At 54.4% G+C, this 19,507-nt stretch overlaps 1 protein-coding gene across 3 annotated transcripts in view; it reads right to left on the bottom strand.

Annotated features, from left to right (window-relative positions):
• Window positions 1-1,662, bottom strand: part of tfb1m (transcription factor B1, mitochondrial) — a 90,858-nt gene extending 89,196 nt beyond the window's left edge. The window contains exon 1 of one of the 3 annotated variants that reach the window (XM_072507687.1): window positions 1,639-1,662. The gene's annotated coding sequence lies outside the window, so the exon portion shown is untranslated. The other 2 variants (XM_072507688.1, XM_072507682.1) reach the window with 2 other exon arrangements.
• Window positions 1,663-19,507: the final 17,845 nt, after the last annotated feature.

Raw genomic sequence — 19,507 nt, 5'->3', positions numbered from 1 at the left:
ACATTGTAGGGCTGAAGGAAATTACTGAGATAGGAAGGTTCAGGGCCATGAAGGGATCTGAACATGGATGATCATTTTAAAAGAGAAGTGGTGGACCAATTGTCAGTATCAATAAACATAGGGCAGATGCAGGATATGGGCAGCAGAGCTTTTGTTGAGCCTAAGGTAATGGAAGCTGGACGATTGGAGGTAGGCTAGGAAAGCAGAGGAAGTAACAAAGACAAAAAGATCTCATTAGGAGATTGAGCAAAGCAGGGGCCTAAATTTGCAATGCTACAGAGGTGATCATTGTAGTGCAACAATTTGGTTTAGAAGTTCAACGGAGAGTCAAACGTTTGGCCTCAGTCTGGTTCAGCCTGAGATAATGGCCAGGAAAAACGGAATGAAATCATTAAAAAAGTTAATGGTGGGGCTAAAAGGAGAATGGCTTCCTAAAGTTTAATTGTTGAAACTTTCAGCTCTCCAGGACTGGATGCCAGACAAGAAGTCTTAGGATACAGAAACAGTGGAGGGGCCAAGTGCGGCAATAGTGAGGTAAAGCTGAATATTATCAGCATGTATGCAGAATCAGGTACTGTCACCGAAAGACAGCATGGAGATGAGAAACAGTAGGGAAGCACAAATAAAAATAATGGTGCTGGAACAGGAAAAGATGTTGCAGGAGCAGCTTATCATCCTGTTCAATGACGCAAACCTTTCAAATGTGCAGCAGTAAAATCAATTACAGTGAAGGTCTGAGTATTAAATTCGCTAGACCAACTGCAGATGTTATTAATAGGGGCAAGAGAGTACAAAAGCAAGTGGGTTATGTTGAATTGTATAAGACACTAGTTTGGCCTCAGCAGAAGTATTTTGTCCAGGCTTGGGTGGTCCATTTTGGAAAAGGTGAGAAAGTTTGAAAAGAGCGGATTAGAAATTTGGAGGCATGGTTGCAGGGATGAGGAACATAGGTTGTGACAGTGAATTAGAGAAGTTGGGACTATTTTCCTTGCAGTAGAGGGCTGAACAGATAGTTAAGAGATATATAAAATCGGGAGGGTCTGGGTAGAGTAGATAGGACAAAAATGATCTCGCTCATGAAAGGATCAGGATAAGAAATTTAAATTGTCAAAAGAGCAATAGCAACAAGAGGAAACTATTTTTCATCCAGCGAGTGGTTCAGGTCTAGAATGGGCTAAGTGTGGGATGGAGGCAAGTTCAATGGAGACATTCAAAAGGGAATTAGACTTGTTATCTGTGCAGGGAGATGGCGGGAGGAATGGCTCATTCGGAGAGCTGGTCCAGAGAAAACGGGCCGAATGGCCTCCTGTGCTATAATAGTTCTGTGATTCTGGAATGATAAGTTAAATCCAGGATGTAGATTCGCTAACACCATGTTCTCATCGCAGATCCATCCGATCCTTCACCTTTTCAGCGGAGTTCCTCACTGGGATCATCGAGTTGGAGACCTGTGATGTTCCACATTAGAGACAGGCCAGGGGTCCAGGCCGCCCACTCACTCCCATGCACACAGGAGGCAGCTCGGCCTGTTCCAAACTAAATCCCACAACAGCAACCAGGTGGAAGCTTCAGCGAGAGGCCCGAGCCGCTCCCGCAGACTAAGCCCAAGCGGAAGTTCACCAAGCGCCGGTCACTCACCAAACTGTCCGGTCCCGTCGGCGCCGCCGCTCCACTGATTGACAATCCACCAATCACAACGGACAACCTCCGAGGACAAGCCAATCACAGTGAGGAGGCGGTTCCAGAAAAGACCAATCACAGTGAGGAGGCGGTGCCAGAACAGACCAATCACCGTGGGCACTCGCGCTGATAGGCAAGAGCAGGCGAATCTTGCGGCTGCGCAGTAGGTTGTGGGTATTTCAAGTGTGGAAAATTGCTGCTTTTAATGTTTCTTTTTTCTGCTGACTTCTTACTCGCAGCACATTGCATTACATTTCCTCGCACTTCCCTGTTTGTGGCCTTTGTTCTTGCTTCTGATTAAACTGTGGAATGTTAATTAAATCTAATGATGGTTAACATCCCCAACTGAGGATAGTGAGCGAACCAAATAACACTTATTCCCCAGGAAGGGGTGGAGAGAAATGCAGCACTGATAGGCTTAGGCCATAACTAACATTCCCTGGCGGGGGGCGGGTAACACCAAGATGGTCTGGGTCAACCCCAGAAGATGCCCTGGGCCTTCACCCCTGTCCCCACTCAAAGACTGCACAGGAATCGGGGCAGCACGGTAGCATACTGGTTAGCACTATGGTTACACAGCACCAGGGTCCCAGGTTCGATTCCCAGCTTGGGTCAGTGTCTGTGCGGAGACTGCACGTTCTCCCCGTGTCTGCGTGGGTTTCCACCGGGGTGCTCCAGTTTCCTCCCACAAGTCCCGGAACACGTGCCGTTAGATAATTTGGACATTCTGAATTCTCCCTGTACCAGAACAGGCGCCAAAATGTGGCAACTAGGGGCTTTCACAGTAACTTCAGTGTTAATGTAAACCTACTTGTGACAATAAAGATTATAAAAAATTATAAATCTTACCACATGAGACTCAATAAAAGATTCTGGTTTGGCAGATTCCTTCGTAAGGTAAGAAGGACCAAACAGAACACCAACTACAACTGAATACCTTACACCCGCCCTGATCAAACCCGTATTCCTCCCAACAACTACACCCTTGATCCCTAGAACTACCCCTATCTTCTTGATCTCTCCCAACTACCCCCCCTGCCTATAACCCGACTATTCCCCCAACACGCCTACGACTACCCCTGACAGCCCTGACTACCCTCAAACCGTCCACAACTCTGATTATCCCCACCCCCCGGACTACACACTTGACTACCCCAACATGCCTTGACTACCCTCCCGATTGCCCTACCACTCTCCAGCACCTCTGCGAACCCTAAACCTCTCCATGCCCCTATCTAACCCTAACTACCTTCCAGACCACACCACAAATCCCTGGCTACCTTCTCGAACCTGTGATTGACAACCAGTCCACCGCTCACTGAACACAATGTCCCTTAATGACCACCTGACGCCCTTCCCTACTGACCACCCGACCCTCCTGAAACATCCTTGACCCCCCCCTAAGGCACCCCTCCCCGATCTATACCGCCTCGACTGACCACTTGACCCATTCTCCCACCCCTCAACTGACCATCTGTGGCAATCACCACTGTTGTACATATTAGAAGATGTGTGGTAAGACCCTGTACTACAGGTATGGGGGTAGTCCCTGCCTGCTGGCTCCGCCCAGTAGGCGGAGTATAAATATGTGTTCTCCCTATACAGCAGCCATTTCGCCAGCTGCTGTAGGCGGTCACACATCTTAGAGTAATAAAGCCTCAGTTGTATTCAACTCTCGTCTCTGTGCAATTGGTCATGCATCAATTTATTACTCTAAGATTTTCAGAAGATGGACCTCCGCATCAAGCCGGATTGCCTGCAGCTGGATCCGCAATCAAGCGACGCCAAAAAGGACTTTGAACACTGGCTAGCTTGTTTCGAAGCTTACATCAGGTCTGCACCAGACCCAATCCCGGAAGCTCAGAAGATCCAGATACTCTACTCGCGGCTGAGCTCCAACATGTTCCACGGAACATTCGAACCTCCTCACGCGGGACGCCTTCGTTACGGGGATAGGGTCAGACATAATACGCCAGCGGCTTTTAGAGGGGGCCACGGTCGACCTCGCAGCAACAAAAAACTGGCGCTATCGATGACGGTCGCCTTGCGCAATATTCAGGCCTACACCCCCAGCCGCGCGGCCCACCCCTCCTACACATCATTGACTCTGCAGACAGCCGCCCCACCGGGGGCCTCACCCAGCCAATACGCCTGTGCCACGTGCCAGCCAGCCAACCACGGGGGCCCCCGATGTTACTTCTGCGGGCACCAGAAACACCGCCGCCAATGCTGCCCGGCCCGCACCGCCCTTTGCAAGGCCTGCAGCAAGAAGGGGCACTTTGCTGCGGTGTGCCAGGTCCGCTCAGTCGCCGCTATTGCCCCGACCCCCCTCGCGTACGGACAATGGGCGCTGCCTTCTTCACCTCCCCAGACCACGCGCGGCCAGTGGGCGCCGCCATCTTCTCCCCCTCAGACCACGTGCGGCCAATGGGCGCCGCCAACTTTTACAACCCCCGCCACATGTGGCCCGTGGGCGCCGCCATCTTGTCCACCCCGAGATCATCAGGCGCCGCCATCTTGTCTTCCCCGTGGCACATGGGCACCACCATTGTTCCAGGACCCGTGCCCCCCGGGCACCCCATCGTTCGACACCAGCCACGACTCGCCTCGGTCACGATTGACCAGTCTCGCCCGCATAATCTAGCCACCGCCTCGACAAGCGTGAAGATCGATGGGCACGAGACCTCTTGCCTGTAGACCTCAAATTCGCCTACCACCAGCTCCCCATCCGTAAAGCGGACCGTCCATACACTGCCTTCGAGGCAGATGGCCGCCTCTACCATTTTCTCAGGGTTCCCTTCAGCGTCACCAATGGGGTCTCGGTCTTCCAAAGGGAGATGGACCAAATGGTCGACCGGTACGGGTTGCGGGCCACCTTCCCGTACCTAGACAATGTTACCATCTGCAGCCACGATCAGCAGGACCACGATGCCAACCTTGCCAAATTTCTCCACACCGCCACTCTCCTAAACCTCACCTCTAACAAGGAGAAGTGTGTATTCAGCACGAACCGCTTAGCCATCCTTGACTATGTGGTCCAGAACGGAGTCCTGGGGCCCGATCCCAACCGCATGCGCCCCCTCATGGAGCTCCCCCTCCCCCACTGCCCTAACACCCTCAAACGCTGCCTGGGGTTCTTTTCATACTACGCCCAGTGGGTCCCAAACTATGCAGACAAGGCCCGCCCACTCATCCAGTCCACCCTTTTCCCGCTGACGGCCGAGGCTCAACCTGTCTTCAACCGTATTAGAGCCAATATCGCCAAGGCTGCGATGCACGCAGTAGACGAGACGCTGCCCTTTCAAGTGGAGAGCGACGCATCAGACGTCGCCCTAGCCGCCACGCTCAATCAGGCAGGCAGGACCGTGGCATTCTTTTTACGAACCCGCCATTCCTCCGAAATTCAGCACTCCTCCGTCGAAAAAGAGGCCCAAGCCATCGTTGAAGCTGTGCGGCATTGGAGGCATTACCTGGCCGGCAGGAGATTCACTCTCCTCACTGACCAACGGTCGGTAGCCTTCCTGTTCAATAACACACAGCGGGGCAAGATCAAAAATGATAAAATCTTCGGGTGGAGGATCGAGTTCTCCACATACAACTACGAGATTTTGTATCGCCCCGGCAAGCTCAACGAGCCCCCAGATGCCCTATCCCGAGGTACATGTGCCAACGCACAAATAGACAGACTCCGGACCCTGCACGACAACCTTTGTCACCCGGGAGTCACACGGTTGTACCATTTCATAAAGGCCCACAATCTGCCCTACTCCGTCGAGGAAGTCAGGGCAATCGCCAGGGACTGCCAGGTCTGTGCGGAGTGCAAAACGCACTTCTACCAGCCTGACTGTGCGCGCCTAGTGAAGGCCTCCCGCCCGTTTGAACGCCTCAGCGTGGATTTCAAAGGGCCCCTCCCCTCCACCGACCGTAACACGTATTTCGTAAGTGTGGTCGATGAATACTCCAGATTCCCCATCGCCATCCCATGCCCTGACATGACGTCTGCCACCGTCATCAAAGCCCTCAACACAATCTTCACTCTGTTCGGCTTCCCCGCCTACATCCACAGTGACAGGGGATCCTCATTAATGAGCGATGAGCTGCGTCAGTTCCTGTTCAACAAGGGTATCGCCTCGAGCAGGACGAACAGCTATAACCCCCGGGGAAATGGGCAGGTGGAGTGGGAGAACGGGACGGTCTGGAGGGCCGTCCAACATGCCGTATGGTCCAGAAATCTCCCGGCCTCCCGCTGGCAGGAGGTCCTCCCCGATGTACTGCACTCCATTCGGTCGCTACTTTGCACCGCCACTAACGACACACCCCATGAACGTCTCTTTGCCTTCCCCAGGAAGTCCACATCCGGGGTGTCGCTGCTGACTTGGCTCTCAGCTCCAGGACCCGCTCTCCTCAGTAGGCACGTCCGACTCCACAAGGCAGACCCGTTGGTTGAAAGGGTGCAGTTACTCCACACTAACTCCCAGTATGCCTGCGTAGCGTACCCCGACGGCAGCCAGCGCCAGGATACTGTCTCCCTCAGGGACCTGGCACCAACAGGTTCCACACACACACCCCTCCGGCCCGGCTCCACCCCCTCCTCCCCCGGCGCACCCAGCAGCAACCCCCCCAGGACCATCCGTCCTCCCCCTGCTCACGCCCGAGGATGAAAAGGATTTCGGCACGCTCCCGGAGTCACCGAGGACGAGACCAACACCGGAATCGCCGCCACCACTGCGTCGCTCCCAACGCCACATCAAGGAGCCGGACCGGCTAAATCCATAATTGGTTCGGGACTATCAAACCACATTGTACTGGACTTCAGAAAGAAATATTTTTTTTGCTTCTGTATATTAAACTTGCTCTGTGTATAGTTCTCCACCACCCCCGCCAGACTCAATTTTAACAGGGGGTGAATATGGTAATCGCCACTGTTGTATATATTAGAAGGTGTGTGGTAAGACCCTGTACTACAGGTACGGGGGTAGTCCTTGCCTGCTGGCTCCGCCCAGTAGGCGGAGTATAAATATGTGTGCTTCCCATACAGCAGCCATTTCGCCAGCTGCTGTAGGAGACCACACATCTTAGTGTAATAAAGCCTCAGTTGTATTCAACTCTCGTCTCTGTGCAATTGATCGTACATCACCATCCAAACTGCTCAACAGGCCACCTTCCTCCCTGACTCACCCCCCCCCCCCCCCCTCCCCCCACCCCCAACCATCCTATCCACTTAGTTTATACACTTTCCTTCGCCTAGGCTTATGAAAGCATCTGGGACCTTGAAACGTGCCTGCTTTATGACAGCTAGTACTGTAAAAAAGGTGCATGATTCCTTTCATCTGACTTTGCTGCCCAGACTTAAGCCTCAGGAAACCGTTGCACTGCTGTATGCTCAGGAGGCCTGAGTCACATGATCGCGCATGAAACATGCAGCTTTACCTCAGTGTAAGTAGAAAGGAGTGGAGTGGCAATCTGCTGCACTGTCAATTACCACAAAGACGAGAATGGTGGAACTTTATTGAGCAAGATGTTGTGCCTCCTGTAGCTGGAACCAGAATGGCTGCAGCATTGGAGAGCACACACTTTTATACGCCGCCTGCTGGGCGGATCCAGCAGGCAGAGATTTACCGTTGTACACTTAATATATGGACACTGCCGTAATACATATACTATGCCGCTAGTGGTGACTACCACATTCACCCCCTGTTAAAAAAAGAGTCCGGCGTGGGTGGTGGAAAACATTACAAGTTCAGTCTGTCAGGGGCCTTGACCCTCCTCTGCGATCGCCTCAGTCCTGGTGGTGATGTGGGCGCCAACTTGGTCACCTGTGACTCCGGGAGCGTGTTGTCCTCGTCACCCCTGAGTGGATCCAGTGGGAGGACGGATCCTGCTGGGGTGGGGGCTGTGGTGAGGTTCGCTGGAGGGAGGGTGAGTGGCGCAGGGGTGAATGAGGCAACCGGGGATGGGGTGGGGGGGAGTGGTGTCAGGTCGGGTGTCGTGGGTGGGGATCCAGCGGGTGCCAGGTCCCAGAGGGAGACTGTGGCCTGGCGCCCGTCAGGGTGTGCCACGTAGGCGTACTGCGGGTTTGCATGTAAGAGATGGACCTTTTCGACCAAGGGGTCTGACTTATGGGTCTGCACATGCTTCCGGAGGAGGACGGGTCCAGGAACTGTCAGCCATGTTGGGAGCAAGACCCCGGAGGTGGACTTCCTGGGGAAAGCAAACACAAGTTCGTGAGGGGTCCCGTTAGTCGCGGTGCAGAGGAGCGATCGGATGGAGTGGAGCGCGTCGGGAAGGACCTCCTGCCAGCGGGAGACTGGGAGATTTTTAGACTGCAGGGCCAGCAGTACGGCCTTCCAGACCGTCCCGTTCTCCCTCTCCACCTGCCCGTTTCCCCGGGGGTTGTAGCTGGTCATCCTGCTCGAGGCGATGCCCTTGCTGAGCAGGAACTGGCGCAGCTCATCGCTCATGAAAGAGGATCCCCAATCGCTGTGGATATAGGTGGGGAAACCGAACAGAATGAAGATGCTGTACAGGGCTTTGATTATCGTGGCAGACGTCATATCAGAGCATGGGATGGCGAAAGGGAACCGGGAGTACTCATCAATCACGTTCAGAAAGTACATGTTGCGGTCGCTGGAGGGGAGGGGCCCTTTGAAGTCCATGCTGAGGTGTTCAAAGTGGTGGGAGGCCTTCACAAGGCGCGCACGATCTGGCCGGTAGAAGTGCGGCTTGCACTCTGCACAGACTTGGCAGTCCCTGGTGACGGTCCTGACCTCCTCAATGGAGTACGGCAAGCTGCGGGCCTTGATAAAATGGAAGAACCGGGTGACCCCCGGATGGCAGAGGTCATAGTGGAGAGCCCGGAGTTGGTCCATGTGATAAATGATAACTGTACCTTTAATGTCATGATCCCTTTAAGACCGGGTTTGGAACCCTGGGGGACTCCACCTCCGCTACCAATCATCTCTCTCGAGTTGTAATTGAGGGTATCTCAATTTAATTACCAGCCTACATCAAGATGGACAGTGGTCTAAAGCCGGAGAAGCTCAATTTGTGCGCTCGGTCGCCGGAGGCCGCTGAAATTTTTTAATACTGGCTCCGGTGTTTTGAACTCCTCGGACACTACAGTCGACGGACCTCGCAAGCTGAGCCTACTACACGCCCGGGTGGGCCACAGACTCTCCTCCGTGATCGAAAAGGCCACCACGTACGAAACGGCGGTCAAAATCCTGCGGAAGCGCTTCGTTAAGCCACTAAATGAGGTACACGCTCGGCATTTGCTCCCGACCTGCCGGCAGCGCTCCGGGGAAACGCTAGACCAGTACGTGGAGAGACTCACCGCTCTCGCTAGGAACTGCGACCACAAGGAGGTGACGGCAGAAGTCCATATGAACTTGGACATTCGAGATGCTTTCGTGTCTGGTATACGATCCACATACATCAGGCAGCGACTCCTCGAAGACGGAGCAAAGGACCTCCAAGGCACGGTAACGCTCGCCTCTTCTCTGGAAGCGGCCCATCATAATCTCCGCACGTATTCCGCGGACCTTGCAAACCCCTCTCGGTCCCCTCCAGACTCGGCCACGCTACAGGCCTGTGCCGCGCGGTGACCTGCTCACACCGAGGGCACACCGTGCTATTTCTGTGGGCAAGGCCAGCACCCACGTCAGGAGTTGCCCAGCTCGCTCCACTATCTGCAACGACTGCGGAAAGAAGGGACATTTCGCAAAGGTCTGCCTAGCTGGGCCCAAAGTTGAGAAACAAATGTCTCATCAGGCCCAAAAATCGAGCTCCCAGGCCCACAGGCCCCGCAACGTGGCTGCGCACCGGCCGGACACACCCCCTTCTGATGCGTCATCGGCCTCGTGCGAATCATGGGGGTGGCCATCTTGGCGGTGGCCATCTTCAAAATCCGACACATGCAACAAACGGCAGCGGCCATTTTGTGACTCCGAGCGACCATTTTGTGAGTCCGACTCAACTGAGGACTCTGACTACCCACAACTGGGAGTGATCACTCTCGATCAATCACGGTCAAAGCACCTGCGGAACTCCATGATGCAGGTCCAAATCAACGGGCGCTACACCCCCTGCCTTTTCGACTCCGGGAGCACGGAGAGCTTTATTCACCCAGAAACGGTAAGACGCTGCTCCTTGCGCACCTATCCCGCCTCCCAAATATCGCCCTTGCATCTGGGTCCCACTTGGTACAAATCACGGGGTATTGTGTCGCAAACCTCACAATCCAGGGCGCCGAATACGCACGTTTCAAACTTTATATCCTCCCTCACCTCTGCACCCCCCTGCTGCTCGGTGTGGCCTTTCAGTGTAGCCACCGAAGCCTGACACTGAAATTCGGCGGACCCCTGCCTCCACTCACGGTATGTAGCCTGGCGACACTTGAAGTCGCACCACCACCCCTCTTCGCGAACCTCACTCCCGACTGTAAGCCCGTCGCCACCAGGAGTCGGCAGTACAGTGCCCAAGATATGACTTTCATCAAGTCAGAGGTTCAGCGGTTACTGAAAGAAGAGGCCATAGAGGCTAGCAACAGCCCCTGGAGAGCACAAGTATTGGTAGTCCGGTCTGGGGAAAAGAAAAAGATGGTGGTGGACTATAGTCAGACCATAAACCGTTTTACGCAGCTCGATGCGTACCCCCTTTCCCGCATAGCAGAAATGGTTAACCAGGTCGCCCAGTACCGGGTATTCTCCACGGTTGATCTAAAATCCACCTGCCATCAGCTCCCTATCCGCCCGGTGGACTGCCTCTACACGGCCTTCGAAGCAGCCGGTCGGCTTTTTCACTTCCTCAGGGTCCATTTTGGCATCACAAATGGGGGTCTCCATTTTTCAAAGGGCGATGGATCAAATGGTGGACCTGTACTGCTTGCGGGCTACATATCCATACTTGGACAATGTCACCAACTGCGGCCATGACCAGCAGGACCACGACGCAAACCTGAGAAAGTTCCTCCAGACCGCCCGGGCCCTCAATCTGACATACAACAAAGAGAAATGCATTTTCCACACAACCCGACTAGCCATCCTCGGCTACGTCATGGAAAACGGGGAAACGGACAGGTGGAGAGGGAGAACGCGACAATTTGGAATGCTGTCCTTCTAGCCCTACGGTCAGAAGTCTCCCAACCATCCGCTGGCAGGAGGTCCTACCCGATGCCCTACACTCCATTAGGTCGCTCCTCTGCACAGCCACGAACAGAGACCCCACACAATCGTTGGTTTGTCTTCCCCAGGAAGTCCACCTCTGGTGTCTCGCTTCCACTTTGGCTGATGACTCCGGGACCAGTTCTACTCCGGAGGCACGCGAGGAGCCATAAGACGGACTCTCTAGTCGAGAGGGTCCAGCTGCTGGATGCAAACCCTCAATACGCCTATGTCGAGCACGTCGACGGAAGGCAAGACACAGTTTCCCTGCGAGACCTGGCACCCACTGGCTCTCCCACTGTCGCCCCCCCTTCTACCGACACTCCCCTCCCTGCACCTGCTGCCGACACCGACAGCGCCCCCTCCCCCCCCCCCACCCCCACCGGCGCCAATCACCCTAATCACCCCGGATACCCCCACTGCTCCGACACGGGCAAAGGCTCAGACCACCGTGCTCCCGGATATACCCCCACTGAAGACGACCGTGTCTGCCGCACCACCGCCGGAGCTGAGAAGACATGGACAATCAGACCACCCAAAAGACTGGACATGTAATTCCACTTCACCCCGATGGACTATGCGTTTTTTTTAAAACAGGGGGTGAATGTGATGAATGATAACTGTTCCTTTAATGTCATGATTCCTTTAAGACCGGGTTTGGAACCCTGGGGGACTCCTCCTCCGGCTCCACCCCCCAGGGAGCCATATATGTCCAGTGGGCAGCGTGCAGTGAGCACACTTCTTGGCAGCTGTCTGGTTCTCTGCTAATTAAAGCCTTTGTATTACCAATCATCTCTCTCGAGTTGTAATTGAGAGTAACTCAGTCCACTTGTGCGCTAGCACATGTACCGCGGGATAGGGCATCAGGGGGCTCGTTGAGCTTCCCCGGGTGATACAAGATCTCGTAATTATAGGTGGAGAGCTCGATCCTCTGCCTCAAGATCTTGCCCCGCTGTGTATTATTAAACATAAAGGCAACCGACCGTTGGTCAGTGAGGAGAGTGAATCTCCTGCCGGTGAGGTAATGCCTCCAATGTCGCACAGCTTCCACAATGGCTTTGGCCTCCTTTTTGACAGAGGAGTGCCGAATTTCGGAGGCATGGAGGGTGCGGGAAACATGGCCTGCCCGCCTGGTTGAGGGTGGCGGCCAGGGCTACGTCCGATGCATCGCTCTCCACTTGAAAGGGGAGGAACTCATCGACTGCTTGCATCGTGGCCTTGGCGATGTCTGCCTTGATGCGCTTGAAGGCCTGGCGGGCCTCAGCCGCCAGGGGGAAAACTGTGGACTGAATGAGTGTGCGGGCCTTGTCCGCATAATTAGGGACCCACTGGGCGTAATAGGAGAAAAATCCCAGGCATCGTTTCAGGGCCTTGGGGCAGTGTGGGGGATGGAGTTCCAGGAGGGGGCGCATGCAGTCGGGGCCGAGCCCTCGGACTCCACTTTCCACGATATAGCCAAGGATGGCTAAGCGGTTGGTGTGGAACACGCATTTCTCCTTATTGTATGTGAGATTAAGGAGTTTGGCGGTCTGGAGGAATTTTTGGAGGTTTGCGTCGTGGTCCTGCTGATCATGCCCGCAGATGGCGAAGTTATCTAGGTATGGGAAGGTGGCCCGCAGTCCGTACTGGTCAACCAATCGGTCCATCTCTCGCTGGAAGACCGAGACCCCCATTAGTGACGGCGAAGGGAACCCTAAGGAAGTGATAGAGGCAGCCATCTGCTTCGAACGCAGAATATTGGCGGTCCTCCGGGTGGATGGGGAGCTGGTGGTAGGCGGACTTCAAGTCCATTGTGGAAAAGACTCGATACTGTGCAATCTGATTTACCATGTCAGATATGCATGGGAGGGGGTACGCGTCGAGCTGGGTGTACCGATTGATGGTCTGACTGTAGTCAATGACCATCCTGCGCTTCTCCCCAGTCTTCACTACCACTACTTGAGTTCTCCAGGGGCTGTTGCTGGCCTCAATGACTCCTTCCCACAGAAGCCGTTGGATCTCCGACCTGATGAAGGTCCTGTCCTGGGCACTGTGCCGTCTGCTCCTAGTGGCGACGGGTTTGCAATCCGGGGTGAGGTTCGCAAACAGGGAAGGTGGATCGACCTTAAGGGTCGTGAGGCCGCAGATGGTGAGGGGGGTAGGGATCCGCCGAATTTTAAAGTTAGGCTTTGGAGATGGCACTGAAAATCCAGGCCGAGTAACAGGGCAGCGCAGAGGTGGGGGAAGAACGTAGAGCCGGAAGTTGCTGAACTCTACGCCTTGAACGGTGACGCAGTACCCCCGGATTTCCACGGAATTTGATCCGGAGGCCGAGGAGATTTTCTGGGTGACGGGGAGTACCAGGATGGAGCAGCGCCTTACCGTAACAGGGTGGATGAAACGGGCGACAGGACACAGTCTCCCTCCGGGACCTGGCACCCGCTGGATCCCCACCCACAGTCCCTGACCTAATACAGCTCCTCCCCCCCCGGTTGCCTCGTTCACCCCTGCGCCACCCACCCTCCCACCAGCGAACCTCACCACAGCCCCCACCCCAGCAGGATCCGTACCCCGACTGGATCCACTCAGGGGTGACGAAGGAGAGGACAACATGCTCCCGGAGTCGCAGGTGACCACATCGGCGTCCACACCACCACCAGGACTGAGGCGATCACAGCGGAGGGTCAGAGCCCCCGACAGACTCAATCTGTAATGTTTTTCTTCACCCCCGCCGGACTTTTTTAAAACAGGGGGTGAATGTGGTAAACGCCATTGGTAACACATTACATGTATTACGGTACTGCCACTGTATTACAGGTACCACAGTAAATCCCAGCCTGCTGGCTCCTCCCAGCAGGCGGCGTTTAAAAGTGTATGCTCTCCTGCGCTGCTCCCATTCTGGTTCCAGCTGCAGGAGACACAACATCTTGTGCAATAAAGCCTCGATTGTTTCACCATTCTCATCTCGTGGTAATTGACGGTACATCAGGAGCCTGAAGGGCAGAGTGGACGATCAGAAAAACTGCTCGAGAAGGCAAAATGTCAGGATAGTGGGCCTACCAGAGGGGATCGAGGGTAGAAACCCCACGGCATACGTGGCCGAGATGCTGGGCAACTTAGTGGGGAGGAAAACTTTCCCCAACCCACCAGAAATGGACAGAGCACACCGGTCGCTGTGCCCGAAGACCAAGGCAGGGGACTACCCAAGACCAGTTATAGCTAAACTGCACCTGTACCAAACAGGGAAACAATCCTGCGCTGGGCCAGGAAAAACAGAACCTGCAAATGGGAAGAACATTTCATTAGAATTTACGAGGACATTGGGGCAGACCTAGCCAGGAGACGGGACGAATTCAATAGTGTGAAAGCAGCTCTACACAAGAACGAAGTGCGTTTTGGTATGCTGTACCCAGCAAAACTCTGGGCCACATACCAAGAAGGAGAATACGTCTTCACAGCTCCTGCCGAAGCAAACAAGTTTGTCGAGGAACACGGGCTGGAAAACCAGCAGCTAGGGTAGAAATAAGGGGCCCCTGGCAAGGGCCAACAACACGCCATCGGTGGGGGGGTGGGGGGTGAGGCAACGCCAGACCCCCCCACCCCCAGCCCCACCATGGCGAGCGCACCCTGAACAAAAAGTAAATCACTGCCCGAGGGACCGCTTCAGGTGGGAGACCAGGCCTCAGCACGAGGGAACGAGAGTAGCGGAGAAGGGAGAGCAAGCAAGAGGAGTGCAGGGTCGGATAGGGGAAGAGCGGGCAGAAAACCGCAGAGGCCGGGCAAGGGAGAAGCGAGACAGTAACTCCCGAGAGTGGGGCCACCACACTAGCAGGAAAGCTAGTGCCGGGGGCATGCAACAAAGCAGGGCCACAGTGCGCCCACAACAGGGGGGAAGGCAGGGGGTGGGGGGTACCACTTAACAGAGGCGGGAGAGCAAACGGGGATCGGAACAGGGGAAAGAGGGACAAAGGAGGGGTATACGGGAGAGTGGTGAAAGTGGGGGGGGGGGTTGGAAACCCCACTAGCACTGGGAGAGATCATGGACAGCAGTAGCTCCATGCAGGCGGGGAAGGCGCTGAGACCAGACAGGTTCCCGGCGGACTTCTACAAAGAATTTGCGACAGCATTGGCCCCGCACCCGCGGGAAATGTTCACAGACTCGCTAGCTAGGGGCACACTGCCACCCACACTAGCACAGGCCTCAATCTCGCTGAAACCTAAGAAAGACAAAGACCCAACGGAATGTGGGTCATATTCACACGCAGATGCCAAATTACTGGCCAAAATCCTAGCCAAAAGGCTAGAAGACTGTGTACCAGAGGTGGTCGCAGAGGACCAGACGGGCTTTGTCAAAGGTCGACAGCTTACCTCGAACATCAGGCACCTGCTGGACATGATAATGACCCCCTCCGGGGAGAGAACACCAGAGGTGATTGTCATGATATGCAGACATGCACATAATGAGATACAGACAGGCAGCTAATGAACACAGAGAACAGGACATAACCAATCAGCAGGCAGAACACTTGGGGGTGGTTTCCCACTATAAAAGGCACGAGGCACTCACACTCCGCCTCTTTCCACTGGGGACATCTACAGAGTGAGTCCGGTGTATATATCACATAACACCTACAGCACGTGGCTAAGAGCTAGTCTGGTTCAGTCAGACAGAGTAATCACACTTAAGTTAGCAGAGAGTCGAACTCACAGAGAACTGTGCTAACTGTGTGACAGGTTCAATAAATCAAATTGAACTAACTTCAAGGTCTGGAGTATATTTCAGTTATAGCTGCATCCAGTTGCAGCCCGTGTTATCGCAGTGTGCTTAACACGACATGGTACCAAAAGACTGCTATTCCTAGGTGGTTTACCTCAGTCTCTTCCGTGACGACCAGCAAATGTATCCCGGCACCTTGGAGAAGATCCAGGCTCCTCAACAGCTGCGGACCTCCAGCAATCTCAGTGCCAACAGGCGGACTTTCAAACAAAGGTTTCTGCTGTACATCGAAGCCTCAGACCTCGAGAGTGCGTTGATACAAGAAAGATCGCGCTTCTCCTCTCTACTGCGGGGCATCAAGCCATCCAACTCTTCAACTCGTTTAACTTCAACAAAGGCCAGGACAAGACAAAGTTTCAGACCATCCTGGACAAGTTTGATAGTCATTGTGAAGTGGACACCAATGAAATCTTCGAGCGCTATATATTCAAACAACGCCTACAAGGTAAAGGTGAATCTTTCAACTCCTTCCTAACTCATCTCCGTCTACTAGAGCTGTCCTGCATCTTTGGTGATATTGCTGACTCCATGATCAGGGACCAAATCGTTTTTGGCGTTCACTCTGATCCTCTGAGAGAGCAGCTTTTGAAAAGCAAGCATATGACCCTGTCAACCGCGATTGAAACATGTACAATGCATGAGCACGCCAAAAATCGGTATTCCCAATAGAAATCGGCTGAAAATGAGAAACTTGCCTCCCACAATGCAGAGAGTGTGCAGGCCATCGCCTGGATGCAACGCCTCAGCATTGATGAAAGCGGCCATTTTGCATGCTCTTCCCGGAGCCCCACGCATGCGCAAAGCGAATGGAATAACGAAGCGGCCGATCACCACACTACGCAGGTACGAACGTCTGCCGACCACACTGCGCATATGCGACGACGCACGGGGCATAACGATGTTATGACGTGCCCGAACTGCGGCACCGCCCACTTAAAGAAACACTGCCCTGCAAGAGGCAGGCACTATTTAAATTGCGGAAAGCCTGGACACTATGCAGCCTTGTGCAGGTCTGCACCACCAGTCAAGGGCCAGCGCTCCCAATTCCAACGCAGGCGCGTTTGGAGTGTCCAACAAAGTTTACAGGATTCTGATCCTGGCAGTATAACGGATCCAGAGGACGATTGCCTGGAGACCCCCTACCATCACCACACGGGGGGCCCTGCTGCTACTTCTGCGGGCAGGCCAAGCACCCCCGGCAGTGCTGCCCGGCCCACGCATCCACCTGCAAAGGATGCGGTAAAAAGGGCCACTTCGTGGCTACCAGGCCCAAATGCGGATCGCCACCAGAACCGTCTCCACGGTCCCTGTGCGGCCAGCGGGCGCCGCCATCTTCCTCCTCCAGGGCCACGTATGGCCCCCGGGCGCCGCCATCTTGTCCCGTGGATGCCACGTGCGATGGATGGGGCGCCACCATTTTGTGCACCCCCAGCCATGTGCGACCAATGGGAGCCGCCATCTTGGATGGACTCCCAGGACCCCAGCTTGGCTGACCACACACCGCCCGAAGAGAACACTCAACTGCTGCAATTAGCCTCGGTGACCCAGGACGTGTCCCGGCCTCGAACACACTCAACTGCTACAACAACAGTATTAATCAACGGGCACGAGACATCCTGCTTAATCGACTCTAGGAGCACGGAGAGCTTCATACACCCCGACACTGTAAGGCGCTGTTCTCTCCTCGTCCACCCCGTTAATCAAAAAATCTCCCTGGCCTCCGGTTCCCACTCAGTAGAGATAAAGGGGTTTTGTGTAGCAAACCTCACAGTCCAGGGAAGGGAGTTTAAAAATTACCGACTCTACGTCCTTCCCCACCTCTACGTGGCCACACTCCGAGGTTTAGACTTCCAGTGTAACCTTCAAAGTCTAACTTTCAAATTCGGCGGCCCTATACCCTCACTGTCTGCAGCCTCGCGACCCTCAAGGTCGATCCGTCTTCCTTGTTTGTGAACCTCACCCCGGATTGCAAACCCATCGCCACCAGGAGCAGACGGTACACTGCCCAGGACCGGATCTTTATTAGGTCAGAGGTCCAAAGGCTACTGAGGGAAGGAGTCATTGAAGCTAGCAACAGTCCCTGGAGAGCTCAAGTAGTGGTGGTAAAGACCGTGGAGAAGCATAGGATGGTCATTGACTACAGTCAGACCATCAACAGGTTTACGCAGCTGGATGAGTACCCTCTCCCCCGCATATCCGACCTGGAAAACAGGATCGCGCATTTTAAGGTCTTCTCCACGGTGGATCTTAAGTCCGCCTACCAGCAGCTCCCCATTTGCACTAGTGACCGCAAGTACACTGCCTTTGAGGGAGACGGGCGGCTCTACCACTTCTTAAGGGTTCCCTTCGATGTCACTAACGGGGTCTCGGTCTTCCAGCGCGAGATGCACCGAATTGTTGACCGGTACGGTTTACGGGCAATGTTCCCGTATCTCGATAATGTCACCATCTGCGGCCACGACCAGCAGGACCACGACACCAACCTCCGAAAATTCCTCCAGACCGCAAAGATCCTTAACCTTACGTATAACAAGGATAAATGCGTGTTTAGCACCGACCGCCTAGCCATCCTCGGCTATGTAGTGTGAAATGGAGTTATCGGCTCCCGACCCTGAAAGCATGCGCCCCCTTATGGAGTTCCCCCTCCCTCACTGCTCCAAGGCCCTGAAGCGCTGCCTAGGGTTTTTCACTTACTATGCCCAGTGGGTCCCCAACTATGCGGACAAGGCCCGTCCCCTGATCCAATCCACAATTTTTCCCCTGTCGATAGAGGCCCGCCAGGCCTTCAGCCGCATCAAAGCAGACATTGCAAAGGCCACGATGCACGCAACCGACGAGTCCCTTCCCTTCCAGGTCGAGAGCTCTGGCGGCCACCCTCAACCAAGCGGGCAGACCCGTGGCCTTCTTCTCATGTACCCTCCATGCTTCCGAAATCCGCCACTCCTCAGTCGAAAAGGAGGCCCAGGCCATAGTAGAAGCTGTGTGACATTGGAGGCATTACCTGGTCGGCAGGAGATTCACTCTCCTCACTGACCAACGGTCGGTTGCTTTCATGTTCAATAATGCAAAGCGGGGCAAGATAAAAAACAATAAGATCTTGCGGTGGAGGATCGAACTCTCCACCTATAACTACGAGATCTTGTATCGTCCCGGGAAGCTAAACGAGCCTCCTGATGCCCTGTCCCGCGGCACATGTGCCAACGCACAAGTGAACCGCTTCCGAGCCCTCCACGAGGACCTCTGCCACCCGAGGGTCACTCGCTTCTTCCACTTTATCAAGACCCGCAACCTGCTCTACTCCATCAAGGAGGTCAGGACAGCCAGCAGTGTGGTGAACCACTGTAATATGAGATGTAAGGTAGGACCTACACTACAGGTTCGCCGGTAGCTCCTGCTGGCTGGCTCCGCCCACGGAGAACTGTATAAATATGCATGACCTCCATTGCCCTGCCATTTCGCCAGCTGCAGCAGGAGGCCACGCATCTGACTGTAATAAAGCCACAGTTGAACCCAACTTTAGTCTTTGTGCAATTGATCGTGCAACAATTTATTACAGTCAGATTTTCCACAGAATGGATATCCGAATTAAGCCCGATCGCCTGCAGCTGGATCCACACTCGCCCGACGCCAAGAAAGACTTTACTCACTGGCTAGCCTGTTTCAAGGCTTACATCAACGCAGCGGACCCCGCGCCAATGGAGGCTCAGAAGATAAACATCCTGTACTCCAGACTGAGCTCCAGCGTGTTCCCGTTGATCCAAGATGCCACGAATTACACAAAAGCAATGGAACTCCTCAAAGAACACTACGTGCAGAAGGCGAACACGCTCTTCGCTAGGCATGTACTTGCCATCCGCTCGCAACTACCTGGTGAGTCCATCGAAGACTTCTGGCGAGCCCTAATCCCACT

This window comes from Scyliorhinus torazame, chromosome 1, assembly GCF_047496885.1.
Source record: "Scyliorhinus torazame isolate Kashiwa2021f chromosome 1, sScyTor2.1, whole genome shotgun sequence".
In the NCBI taxonomy this organism is placed as follows: Eukaryota; Metazoa; Chordata; class Chondrichthyes; order Carcharhiniformes; family Scyliorhinidae; genus Scyliorhinus; species Scyliorhinus torazame.
Note: the sequence above shows the minus strand (reverse complement) of the source record. Positions and strands in the feature narration are given on the sequence as shown.